This window comes from Vulpes vulpes, chromosome 5 (genome assembly GCF_048418805.1).
Source record: "Vulpes vulpes isolate BD-2025 chromosome 5, VulVul3, whole genome shotgun sequence".
In the NCBI taxonomy this organism is placed as follows: domain Eukaryota; kingdom Metazoa; phylum Chordata; class Mammalia; order Carnivora; family Canidae; genus Vulpes; species Vulpes vulpes.
The window spans coordinates 9,028,952-9,042,187 of record NC_132784.1 but is presented as its reverse complement, the minus strand read 5'-3'; the positions used below and the strand labels follow the sequence as shown (position 1 = coordinate 9,042,187).

Here is a 13,236-nt window from a genome sequence, read left to right as displayed (position 1 = left end):
AAAGGAAGGGAAAAGAAATGTTGGGAAATATCAGGAAGGGAGACGGAACATAAAGACTCCTAACTCTGGGAAACTAACTAGGGGTGGTGGAAGGGGAGGAGGGCGGGTGTTGGAGGGGAATGGGTGACGGGCACTGAGGTGGACACTTGACGGGATGAGCACTGGGTGTTTTTCTGTATGTTGGTAAATTGAACACCAATAAAAGTTAATTAAAAAAAAATAATAAAAAAAAAAAAAAAAAAAAAAAAGAACAGAGTCTCTGAAATCAAACTCCAGAGGTTCAAATCCCAGTGAGACCATGCGCCGGCCCATGACCAGGGATAGGTACTAATCTTTCTAGGTTCCCAGTTTCTTCTTCTATGAAAAGAAAGAATTGGCTTACTCACCTCATACAGTTATTGTGAGACAAAATCAGATTATACATGTAACACACCTACTACAGGCTCCTGCAGGTGATATGTATCGTAGGACACAGCCGACATTGGTTTTACCCTCACTCTGAGGCAAATGGAGGGCCAGAGATGTTAAGTAACTTGCCAAAGACATACAGCTAGAAAGTGGCCATGCCCATGCTTCCAACATTTCTCTCTCCATCTTGTCCACAGGACACCATGAGTGATCTTACAAGTCTTAGTATTGTTCACATATGCCTGGTCTCTTCCATTTCCTTGCTCACCAATATTTAAAGCCTGTCCTGAGAAAGACACGCTGACAAGGAAATTAAGGAGTGTCAGAGAACTTTCCTTCCTGGTTATTTATCCTTTTTCTTCACCTAGCCTAGGAGACCTGGATGTCAGAACAGAAGAATGACCAGAAACAAGATAGAGTCATAAATACGGAGCAAGTGAGACAGCAAATAAATGGATAGGTGAATAAATGGATAATTCATCTGAACACTGCAAAGTTGTCCAAAGTCCAGACCCTTGATGATGTGGGCTGTGGCCTGGCATCGTGACAGCTCTCATTGCTAGGGATATCCTAGGGAATTTTGTCCTCTGCTCCTTAGGCAGTTTGCTATTCCTGTGACACATGGGGACGTTTCCAGTGTTGGAAACCATAACCAACCATAAAACATTTTGAAAGTCCAATCCACAACCCTCTCTGCTGTATGTAAACATGCCAGGAAGGAATATGACTGCCTCGGGACCCTGGCTATAAAAGGTAGGGCTACACCCAGCCTCCTCCCCGAACGCCCGCCCCAGCGCCTGTGAAGTCCCCTGGCTCTGTCATGCACTGAGACTTTATGGGAATGACTCAGATTCCCATCCCTTGCCGAGAACCATCATTGCTGAAAGATTTAAGTCCTCACACTTGATTGAACCCAACTGTGCCAAACTGCAAGTAGTTAATCGACCTACCTGCTACTGGAGAAATCCAAACCAGTGAGTTCCTTCGGCTTTTTTGCCCCCAGTCAGGGTGTGGAAATCTAAAGATAGGAAACAATCATCTCGGAAGTAAGTAACTCAGCTCCCAAGGCTTCCCCACTCCAGCTCCCAAGGCTTCCCCACTCAGCTCCCAAGGCTTCCCGGCCTCTCCCCACACTGCCCTGGTCACACTTGACACTCCAGAGACCTGCTAGCTATGGGTGCCCCAAGGTGCCACACAGCTGGACCACCCTGGGCTCCACCAGGTGTCTCTCCCTACACTCTGCCTCATTTCTTAAAGATTTAGCTCATATTTTCTTTATTTCTGTGAGTGTTTGAAAATGTCCATTAAAAAGTTGGGTTTGGGGGCATCTGGGTGGCTCAGCTGGTTAAGCGTCTGACTCTTGATTTTGGCTTACGTCATGACCTCAGGATCATGGGATGGAGCCCCAAGTTGGGTTTCATGCTCAGTTGGGAACCTGCTTAAGATTCTCTCTCTCTCCCTCTCCTTCTGCCTCCCCCAACTTGTGTGCTTGCTCTATCTTTAAAAAAAAAAAAAAAAGTTGGTTTTCCAAAAAATTCAGTTCAAGCATCACCTCTTCCAGGAAGTGTTCCCTGTCTTCTCTGGCCAATTTAGATGTCATGACCCTCCCTTGAGATTCCACTGCATCCAGAGTTGGTCTCTATCAAAATAGCACAAAACAGTGGTTAAAGCTGTGAACTCGAGGATCAGACACATCTGGTTTCAAATCTTAATTCCACTATTAATTCCACTATTTATTTGCTACATGACCTTGGGCAGGTAGCCCCAGATTCTGCTTCTATAAAATCAGGTTGATAAAATGCATACCTCCTAAGAGTCTTACAACAATTAGATAACACATTTAGAGCACTTAGTGTAATACCTGGGATAAAGAATGTGCTGAGCAAATAAGAATATGCATTTAAAAATTATTATCTTAACACAGGTGATTCTGTAATGAGATTAAATACCCATCTGTCTCCCCACTGGACTGTGGGCTCAATTTTATTTCCAACTCTTGGCAGAGGCACACAAGGGAACTGGATTTTTCTAGCGTTTACATCTTCCGAAGCCCATCTGATGTCACATGCCCTTTCTGAAAAGTCCAAGCAGCATGAAGCCTATGAAACCTGCAGAACTAGAGTCTAATTAGCAAGTACTTACCGAGTAACTGCTATGTGCTGGACAATGTGAGGGATTAAAAAGAAAAATTGTAAAACACAGAGTCTTATTCCTCAAGGAACTCATGTTTTGTTTTAGGAGAGGAAGTGCATGCCTGTGGAAACATCAATCTAAAAATAAGATTTAAATAACAAAGGTGGTAAAGAGAAATACAGAAATAATTAGTGGGTGTCCTGCCTCTGTTCACCATTGCTCCTCACAGCTGGGTTCCCAATTCCCATAAACCTCACCCCTGACCCCTGTGCCCTTTTCCCTGCATGAGGAACTCATCTGTGAGCAGCCTAAGGTCCATTTCTCCCTCCATCTGGGTAGGGGTCAAGCCTACCCCGAGACTCTGGGGACTATGTATCTTTATGCCTGTTTTATAGGCAAGAAACGAAAGACTCGTGGGGATTAAGTAACTACTCAGAGCCCCAAATTTCATTAAGTGGCAGAACTTGGATCTTATTCCCTCCCCAACACCTGCCCCAGGAGGCTTTGCGTGGGAGATACACCAAAGTGGAAGACAGCCTTCCTGTCTCCTGAGGGGTATAGTCCAGTAGAGGGGGAAACTTTTTGTTTGCCTGGAACACTTGGTATCATGCAAAGGAAAATGTGTGTGTGTTGAGTGCAAACAGAGCTCTGCCTGGTGGGGATTCAGAGTCAACAGAAAGATGGGAGAACCAGGCTCAAGAAATGGCAGGAGCCAAGGGAGGCCGGGAGCAAAAAGTTTTGCTAAGCCATGGCCCCGGGTCCTCTGGGTGAGGTCTACCCCCACCATAGCGGGACCCCAGAACCACTGCTTCCACCTCTGGACACTGCCGTGGGGAATGGAGCCCAGCTCTCTATCTGCATGATGCTACCACTTAAGATTCTGAGCCCTGGGTGGGAGCATCCTTTGGGTCAAGCCTGGGCCCATCTGCCCAGGACTGGGGTGAGGGAATGTCTGCCCCTCCTGCTTCTGCAGGGAGTGGATTATCTCCTGCCAATACTCATGCAACAGGGGCCTTACTGTCAGCTAAGGAGGGGGTAAATATTTGGGACAGTGTCCTCTTAGCCCAATAACAAATACCCCCTGCAGGGTTTAAGAGCTAAAAGAGCATGGTTTGGGGTCTAAAGGACTCGACTAGGAGCGCGTCCACAATGAGGGCTGGAAAAGCTCCAGAGGGCTTCATGGAAGAAGTGTGTCTTGATGTTGGCCTCTCAGCACAGAGAGGATAGGGCCCCTCTTCTGTCCGTGGAGCTCGGCCTGACCTGGCCACCGCCTTGCAGGTGCTCCTGGGAGACCAACCAGAGCCTGTGTTTCTACATCACTGTGCCACCCCCACAGCCCCCAGCGCCTGCCGAGAGCTAGGCGTGCGCATCCTGCAGCTCTCCGGGTCATCTTGCTGCCTCGCTTTACTGGTCCACTCCACACATGGGGAAGCTGAAGCAGAGACAGCCTGCCCTGCACGGGGGCGGCCGGTGCGGGAGCCCAGGCCTGTCTGACCTGAGGCCGCACTCCCTGCCCCTGCCCCTGCCCCTGCCCTAGGCCTGAAGCCTCCCAGCAGCCTGGAGCAGCAGCAGGAGCAGCAGCAGGAACACTTGGCTTTTCAGTCCCACTGGATTCTATTCCCAGGAATTTTTGTATCCTTCACGCCACCCCTAGGAGACCGCGTGGGCCACTCTAATCACACTCTTGAGCAGTCGAGGAACCCAAGGCCAAGGTCAGCAGCTTTCAAGTACTGGGGTTTGGGTAGGTCTGGGGCCGGCGCTCCACCCAGAGCCAGCCTGGCAGCTGCCGAGCCTCCGGGCCTCCGCTGGGGGAGGCTGGGGGAGGCTGGGAGAGGCCGGGGCGGAGGCTGCCAGGCCAGACCCCATTAAGGGGTGTCCCTCCGCGCGGTGTAAGCCCGCACCTGGCCATTCCCCGGGGCGCAGTGGTGGAAAGTGCAGACAGGACACGGGTCGGGACGAACAATGCGAGTTGATTACTCTGGCAAGTGCAGCTGGCACTCTCCGAGGCGGTTTGGTCTGGGGTTTGGGGTGGTTTTTCTTGGATGCTGAGCCCGGTTATTCATCATTCTTGCTCCACCTGGGCCCCTGGGCTGTCCGAGGACCCGGTGGGAATGGCTCCACGGCGCAGGACATGTGCCACTGCACGTCCCCTCTCCTCCTGGGAGTGACTGGTGTTACTGCGGGGGCTGGGCTGAGGTTGGCCTGATGGCCCTCCGAAGACTAGCACCGGGGCCTGGGCACCCCGAGCTGGAACATCCCAGCCCTGGAGATGGGGAGGTGGGGAGGGGTATCCTATTTTATATTGGAGCGGGCATACCTGAGAACATTCTAGAGAGGGCTGTGTCCATCCTCTGTTGCCTGCCACCTACATGTCACTCCACACACACAGACTCTACATATACACACAGGGCCAGGCCACCCCTGTCACCACTGTGATCACTTCAGTGCCTGGGGAGTCAGTAGATCTCAAGCAAGTCCTGCTTCAGCCCCTACTATGTGACCCTTCACACCCCTCTCTAGGACTTGGTGTCCCCACCTGTCCGGTGAGGAGACTGGACACATTGACCAACTTTGCATCACATCAGACCCTCTGGACCTCACCCTCCTTCTGCTCCTGTCACCTGTATACACCTACAGGGACCAGCTCTGTGTTCTTGCCCACCCACACGCCTTGCCTGGGGGCCACACCATCACAACCTGAAAGGGTGGGACGCAGGAGCATGTGCGCACATTCTCCCCCTCTCTCTCCGCAGGGATGAGGTCGTGAGCTGCTCAGAGCTAGGCCCCGGAACCTGCTCTCAACCACAAGTGGCTTCCATTCTCCGTCCCTTCTGCTTCATACCCCTGTCCCTCATGCCATCTCCCTGACACTCTGCTTGGGCGGACGCAGGTCATGACAGTGGGTTTGAGAACGTCTTAGGCCTCTATTCTACGATCTGGGCAGGCTGTTCTTCCAGGAAAAACTGCCAATGCCTGGCCCTTCCTCCTCTCGAAACTGGTTTGCAAGCTTGCCTCCTTTACTCACTGGGTAGCTGGTTCTCACTTACTTAGCCGATTCTCACCAACCCTTCATTCCTTTTTCTGTAAAATGGGCTGAGCCCTTATAGAATTTCTCCAAGGATCTGATGTAACAATGCTCATAACGCACTCTGCACGACGCCTGGCGTCCCGTAGGTGCTCAGTAAATGAAACACAAGCAAACAGAAACAACCCTAGGCTTGAACAGAGCCCAGAGAGGCACAAGTGTGGCTGCAAGCAGGGTCCCTGAGAAGTTTCCAGCTGTCCCTCAGGAGGCGGTGTCCCGCTGGCTGGCCGTGAAGGCAGAGGGACCCACGTCCACCCAGATCTCACACCCACCCCAGCCTCGTCGCCCTCCTCTGCAAACCCCCAGAGCCAGTGTTTGCAGGCTGGATACTGCACACCCTGGGTAGGGAGCCCGGAATCGGGGCCAAGATTCCGGCAGGCGCTCAAGATCAACAAACTTCGGGTTTCCTGGTTGAGGTCATGCACGTACAACATGTTCCTTCTTTCCCGAGGAGGGGAGCAGCCCCAGCACCCAGATGTCATGCTTCTCTGTCATTCTGACCCCCTTGCACCTCCAAGCCCTCAGTTTCCCCTCCGCTGCCCAGTGCCCAGCTGGCTGAGAGACAGTCCTGAGCTCCAGAGCTTGGAGACCAGCTCTGGGGACAACTGTCTGCTGGCCTCCACTCCGTGCCCTGAACCAGCTGCAGATCCTGGGGGCGGGAGGGGTGTCCACACAGCACCCCACTCACGTCCAGCCACTGGAGGCAAAGCGAGAGGCTGGCAGCAAAGAAGCACGGGGAGCGCCAGCCCACCCAGAGCAGACCAGCACACACGACCAGGTAGTCACACACCCAGGAGGTCACCCAACACAACCGTCTCGAGCACCTGGCCCACGAGGATCCCCGACTCAGCTACAAATTTAGCACTGTCTGTCCATGTGCCCCCCACCATCTCCCCACCCTCCAGGATCTCCCCCACCCCCGTCACCCCCTGGCCTGCCCAGCCCTTGTCAGGGCCGCGGAGCTGGCACTGCTGTCCACCACGTGCCCAGTGGCACCCTCCTCTTTTGCAACCGCTCCACAGGGATGCTGACCACAAGCTTGCCCACCCTCCACAAGTCTCTGGGACGGTGGTTCCAGAGCACAATTCACATCAGGGTGATCCTTTGCTCAAAATCCTCCCATGGCTCCCGAGACTTTCACGGTAAAGTCCTCCGAGACCTCTCATCTTCCCACAGCTTAGCCTCCTCCCCTACCTGGCCTTGCCTGTGCTCGCTCTGTACCATGCTCTCTGGCCACGGGCCTCGGCACATCCTGTTTCTTCTCATCGGGATGCTCTTCTCTTCCTCTTTGACAAAGGATCCCCTACCATCTTTTGAGACTGGGCCTTCTTCCTTAGGAAACCTTCCTAGATGCCTCCAGGCTGGGCTGGGTATCTTCCTCTGGGCCCCCCAGAACTTGGGCTCTTTACTGCCCTTCTATCCCCATACCTGCTCGCTGTTCTGATTCCCCTTATTGTCTGACTTCTCTGAAGACAACCTCAATGTCTTCTTCATCTTTTGCAGGCTCAGCAAACTTCCAGAATATAGTAGACCTCAAAAAATGTTTATGAGGGGTGCCTGGGTGGCTCAGCGGTTGAGTGTCTGTCTTTGGCTCGGGTCATGATCTTGGGGTCCTGGGATCGAGTCCCACATTGGGCTCTGCCTGTGTCTCTGCCTTTCTGTGTCTCATGAATAAATAAAATATTTTAAAAAATGTTTATGAGATGGATGGATGGATGAATAGATGGATATATGGATAAATGAAGGATGAATACCTATAAAGCAGCAAAAGATCCAAAATGTCCTTACATCCTCCACTGTCAATAAAACCGTGGAAAGTAATTCGATTAAACTGACTTGAAAAGTTGCCACTAGGGGCACCTGGGTGGCTCAGTGGTTAAGGGTCTGCCTTTGGTCAGGGCGTGATCCTAGGGTCTGGGGATCGAGTCCCACATCGGGCTCCCCACAGGGAGCCTGCTTCTCCTTCTGTGTCTCTGCCTCTCTCATGAAGAAATAAAATCTTAAAAAAAGAAAAAGAAAAATTTGCACCCAAGTGAGTGTTTTGCGCTTGGGATACAGACTTCATTTCCAGTGTCCATCCAGTTAGCGTTTACTGCAAGCCTCCTGGGGACCCAAAGGAGGAAGAAGACGCAGCAAGTAGAAGGCCAGGGCACTGCCCACAGGAAGCTGGCACCATCACTAGACCCATCTGGGAGTAAGCCCAGGGGCCTGTCCACCCCCTACTGAATGGGGGCACCAGGTACGGGGAGGGGTTTGGAGGGGCCCAGGGGGGGCCCAGAGAGGGTGACCCCAGGCTTGCTCCACAATGAGCACTCAAGCTCTGCAAAACTCGGAACCCAACCTCCACATCTCTTGAGATAGACAAAAACATGACCCAAAAACTGACCCTCGAGCTCTGGTCCTGCTACTAACCTCAATCTAAGCTTCACCCTTCTCTGGGAGGCAAATGTGGCCCTAATCCAAACCTGGACCAAACCTTACCTGGGTCAGGTGGGAATCCAGACCTCAATCTTTACTCACATGGAAGGTTCCAGAAGCCCTTGTGCAACAAGTAACCAAATCGAACTCGGAGCCCTCGGGGAGAAAGACTCTGGCAAAAGCAAAGTGGATTCGGAGAGCAGCTGCACTGTGGAAAGCCCACCTGCCCCCCTGGCCACAGCCTGGGGCCCTGTGCCAGGGACTCGGGTCTCTGGGGTGAGGGACACGGCCTTCAGCAGAGGGCCCCCCCCGGACCTGGGGTCAGTTGAGGTGTCTGGTGTCTGGAGCTGCAGAGAACAATCAGACTCTGTCCTCTGGATCAGGCCCCGAACTGGACCCTCAGGGGTGAAGCACTCCCAGACCGTGCCCTCGGGAACCCAGCTCCTGTTGGGAAGGTGGCGTTTATTCCTTCCTTCATTCCACATCTGTTGCACATCTTCTGTAGTCCACAAGCTCACGAGGTAAGTGTCCCACAGTCCAGGGGTCTGGGGGCCACCCCAGGTGCACCTCTCAGAACAGAGTCACATGTGTAAACGCCCGGGCTGCCGCGTGGCGTGGGCGCTGCTGGCATTCGCCTCTGTGACACCCCCCTTCTGAGTGGCGGTGAGAGAGACGTTTCTTCTTTAGATGTAACAGGTGGGAAGATGCCTGGCTTCAAATACTTTGAGAGCCTTTCCCTTTCTCCTGGTTGACTCATGGCGCGAGATGGCTGCTGCCGCTCAAGCCTCACAGCCACATTCCGGTCAGAAAGGATAAGGAAGGGCAAAGGAGCCAAAGGACCCTTCCAGGCAAAACCTTGCCCTTCCCGAGGGACGTTCACCAGCTGCTGCTGCCCAGAACCGCGTCACGTGTACACCCCGAGCCCCAGGGGAGACTGGACGAGCGGTTTTGTTTTCATAAAGGGCAGCAAGGAGAAGTGGTGGAGCCCGGAGGCCGGGCAGACACCCAGCACCCAGCACCCAGCACCCAGCACCCAGCACCGTCTGCGGTAGGCGGGCCGGCAGGCGGCACAGCTGGCCGCTCTGGGAGCTCGTCGGGGCCTGGGCTCCCCTCCCCGATCTCTGCCGTCCAGCCCACAGTTGCGCGCTCAAGGGCTGCTGCTCCGCAGGGGGTCAGGGGGATCCCAGATGCCCCTCCCCGGTGCAGCGCAGGCGGCGGCCCCCTCCGTCCCTCAGAGCGGTCCTGGGGCTCTCCAGAGGTGGCCTTCCAGTCCAGGTGTTTGGTCTCTCGGTCTGCAGGGCCCCCACCCCTGCTGGGCCTTGGCCCCACCAGGCCCTCCTCCTCCATGAAGCCTCCCGGGTAGCTCCTGTCCCAAACTCATCCTCGGGCCCCTCACCCCCCCCCACCCGCCCTGAGTCTCCAGGTGTCATCCGCACTAACTGGCTAGCGTTTCCTTCAACGTCCCCACAGGAACACTCCTGGGACCAGCCCCTGGTGCTGTCCCCACGTGTGTCCTCACCTCAGGGTGACGGCAAAAAGCCCAGGTCTTCAGTTCTCTCTTTCCCTCCCTCGCCACGAGAGAGGCCCCTGTCACAGCAGACTGCCACTGTGTCCTCAACACGCCCCTCAGAAGCCCCCAGCCGGCGCCCCCTGCCCACTGACCCCGGCCCAAGGGCAGTCTGGTTCCCCCAGCTGGAGCCGATCCCACTTCCTCTCTCTCCAAGCAGATGTCTGACCTCCCTGGGAGGATGGCCTCTGGTTCGGATTCTCAGATGGGAGCGGCAGTTCCCAACATACTCCATGACCCACTGGTGGCTGTGAGTTGCCAGTCGGGGGAGAGTACTTTTGGCAACTGTCGGATAACACAAGGCGAGTTTCTTCACTGCAGACCTTCTCAGAGCCTTAACGTGCTGTGGTGTGGGATGGGAAGATCCCATGTGCACCGTTCCCCACACTCATTTTAAACACTAAAGACCGTGCTCGCTTCGGCAGCACATATACTAAACACTAAAGACCTCTGTGGACTACGGTTTGGAGAACTCCTTCATTCTCTCATCCATCCACCTGGTGTGTCCTTGGCCTGCTGGGCCCTGGGATGGGCAGCAAACACGCAGGTGTGGCCCTGCCCTCGCAGGGTTTGCATTCCAATGGGGACAGACCTGATTGCACTCCTTTCATTCACCCACTCCGTGCCCACCGGATACCCCTCAGTCCTCAGTGCCAAACCCTGGAGCGGAAACGAATCAGCCGGGATGCGAGCCCTCGGAGTCCTGTAGTTAGCTAATCTAAGAGGCTGTCCCTGGGGTGAGGCGTAGGAGGCACGGTAGTTCTGCAAAGGACATTTCAAGTCTTTTCCTCTCATCCAAGCCACCCCTGTATCCTCCCCCTTCCATTACTGAGTAAATCCACCCTCACACCCTACGTGAGCCCCTCCAGCAGGTGCTGATGGAACCCCACTAGTCTGGGGACAGCATAGCAGAGATCTCGTGTCCCGCCCAGGGCCCCAACCACAGGGGCAAGGGACTATTTGCCCACAGCATTCTGGGTAGCCTGGTAGTGATTCCTGCTGTGTGGCTCTCAAGCCTGGCCCTCCACACTCTGGGGAGCCCCCAAATCCCTATAACCAGGATTTTGGTGCTTACAACAAGACCCTGCTGCAGGCTGGGCTCCTGGAGGCAGATTCTGGGTGGGCGATTAGCACACAGGACATTTATTAGGGAGCGCTCTGGGGAGCAGTATGGGCCGAAGGAGGGGGCACTGGAGCTGAGCGGGCGAGGGAAGTGGAGGGCAGGGAGTGGCTTGCCCCCTGTGGGAAAAGCTGCTCCTGGCAGAGGAGCTTCCCTGCAGTGGCCAGAGGCCTCGGCGAGCTCAGGGAAGCCCAAGCGGCTCACTGTGGCTGCTCCAGAGGGAGGGGGAGGATAGAGGAGGCTGGACAGTGGATCGGGGCTGCGCATAGACAGCTGGAGGGTCAGCTGAGGTGAGGCTGGCCTTACCCCACCCCTAGACTGGGGGTGACTGTACACCCCTGCCATGTTTACTCAGCATTCACATGTTCGGGCTGCTCTGAACAGTTCCCCTGTATTAGCTCATGAAACCTCCACAGCGCTGCTCAGAGGCAAGGCCTGTTACCACCCCCATTTTGCAGATGAGAAAACCGAGACTCAGAGAGGCCAAGTCAATCATCCAAGGTCACAGGGCTAGGAAGCAGCACCAGGCTGTCTGGCCCCAGAGCACATGCTCTTCACCTCCACACCGCTCATCACAGAAGCATCTTTGAGTGGCTGGGGCCAGAGCTCTGTCCTCTGACCACCTTGATGCTGCCTGAATCCCAGGCAAGCACCTCCCCGCTGCCAGCCAGGTGGAGACGCCACTGGCCTGGCCCTCTAAACCCAAGCCCTCAAAACACCAAACCCTCAAAGGCAGCTTGTCTTCCAGGGACAGTGTAGCTGATGCCAAGCCCCAGGGGATGGGCCGCAGGCCAGGGACATGGTTTGGCTCCAGAACATCATAGAGCAATTTGCAACACCTTCAAACCTCCTCAAGCAGCCAAGAGAGGCAGGTGATGTGCAATCTGCAGAAGGGTGGCCGGTGTCAGGTTACCCTGGGTGGCACAGAAAGGGCCCGGTGGGAGCGAGGCCTGCAGCCGCCGACCCCTCCTGCCAGCACACCCACATTCCCCCAGCGTGTAGTGCATTGCCTGGGACCCCTACAGCCAGGTGCCCAGGGCCTCTGCCATCCTTCGTCGAGCTCCTGCAGGACCACACCTCGGTCCCCTGGCCACAGCTTCCCACACTCCCCTCCTCTGCCTCAGCCCCATAGGCAGGAGGCTTCTTGGCCTGATGGGAGCAGGTGCTGGGGAGGGGAGGCTGGCGGCCACCTGGCCTGCTGTTAGCACCCATCCACTTCTGCACTGCGGCCTCATTGGCCGGGGCACCTGCCTCTGAGCAGATGCTACAGGTCATGCCTGTGGATGATGTAAAGGTCTCCTGCAAGACAGCTGGTCCTCCCCAGGGCACCTGTTGCGTGCCAAGCACTACCTCAGGGGTTTCTCTCCCTCCTGGCTTCCATAGGCGGCTACTTAACCCCTCCACGTACCCCGGCAGGAGTGCCCAGGTGAATCAGAGGTGGGCCTGCCCTCGGGGCTCCCCCTGGCAAGCTGGAGGCACCTTAAAAAAGGGGAAGACGGGTGTGTGGGAGCCGTGGGGCCTCGAACTCCAAGAGACCCACAGGGCCCCAGGGGACCAGCCGGGCCTGCCTGGAGCCTGCTTTGTGCAGAACAGTCCCCACTGCTACCACAACCTACGAGGTGTGGACTGTCATTCCTGCTCTCGAGACATACAGCTGAGGCCCAGCGAGGTCGAGCAACGTGCCCAGGCTCACACATTGGCCACGCTGGGATCCGAACCTGCTTCTGAATAACACCAAGTGCGTGGGCCCAGCCAGGGGACCGGGCAGGCCGAGAGGGGACCGTGCCGGCGGCCAGAAGGGAGGCGACACGGAAGGAAGGCCGTGTGTGTGCGTGTGTGTGTGAGCAGAGTGGTGACTCACCGGGGGATGTTGTCACGGTGACAAAACAGACTGCGCTGTGCCAGACGCATACTTTCACTCACTTTTCCCCTTTCCTTCCCTGCCCTTCCACTCCCTGATCCCTGAGCTCCTAGAGTACATTCTGTTCTTTTGAACTTCCTACTAACAGGGCAAACTGACCCCTCTCCAGGGCACTGAGCGCCTCGGGCGACAGGGATCATCAGCTCCAGGCCCCAGCCTCCCCGCAGGACAGGGCCGGCTGGAGTAGCGCGGAGCCCAGATCCGCCCGGCGGCCCGGCTTGCCCCGTCAGGTTCAACCTACCCTTAGTCTCGTCCCGGGGCCTGCGCGATGGAGCCCTCCCTGGGCTGCCTCCCTGGGCTGCGGCGGGCCCCCCCTGCCCCCCAGGTGCTCAGACTCCCACACGCCACCCGGCTCCGCGTCCCCGCCTTGATCTCTGTGCTGTGGGCATGTCCAAGAACGCGATGGCCTTTAGGAAGTGCTGAAGTACTTAGAGGCCAAGGGCCATCACATCTGCAGCAGGATTGCACCGAAACATTTCAGAAAAAATTTATTGAGAGGGTAGATGATCGACAGATTAGATAGATCGATAGACCATAGGCAGGTGGTAAATAGATGGGGGAAGGGAGACTGGTAAAATACAAAC

General features: G+C 55.6%; 1 long non-coding RNA gene across 1 annotated transcript; it reads right to left on the bottom strand.

Annotated features, from left to right (window-relative positions):
• Nucleotides 1–251: 251 nt before the first annotated feature.
• Nucleotides 252–2,048, bottom strand: LOC140598866 (uncharacterized). The gene is made up of 3 exons (XR_012001418.1): nucleotides 1,961–2,048; nucleotides 1,359–1,426; nucleotides 252–357 (listed from the first exon to the last, which is right to left on the bottom strand). It is a non-coding gene; the product is annotated as an uncharacterized lncRNA (long non-coding RNA).
• Between the last annotated feature and the right edge of the window lie 11,188 nt (nucleotides 2,049–13,236).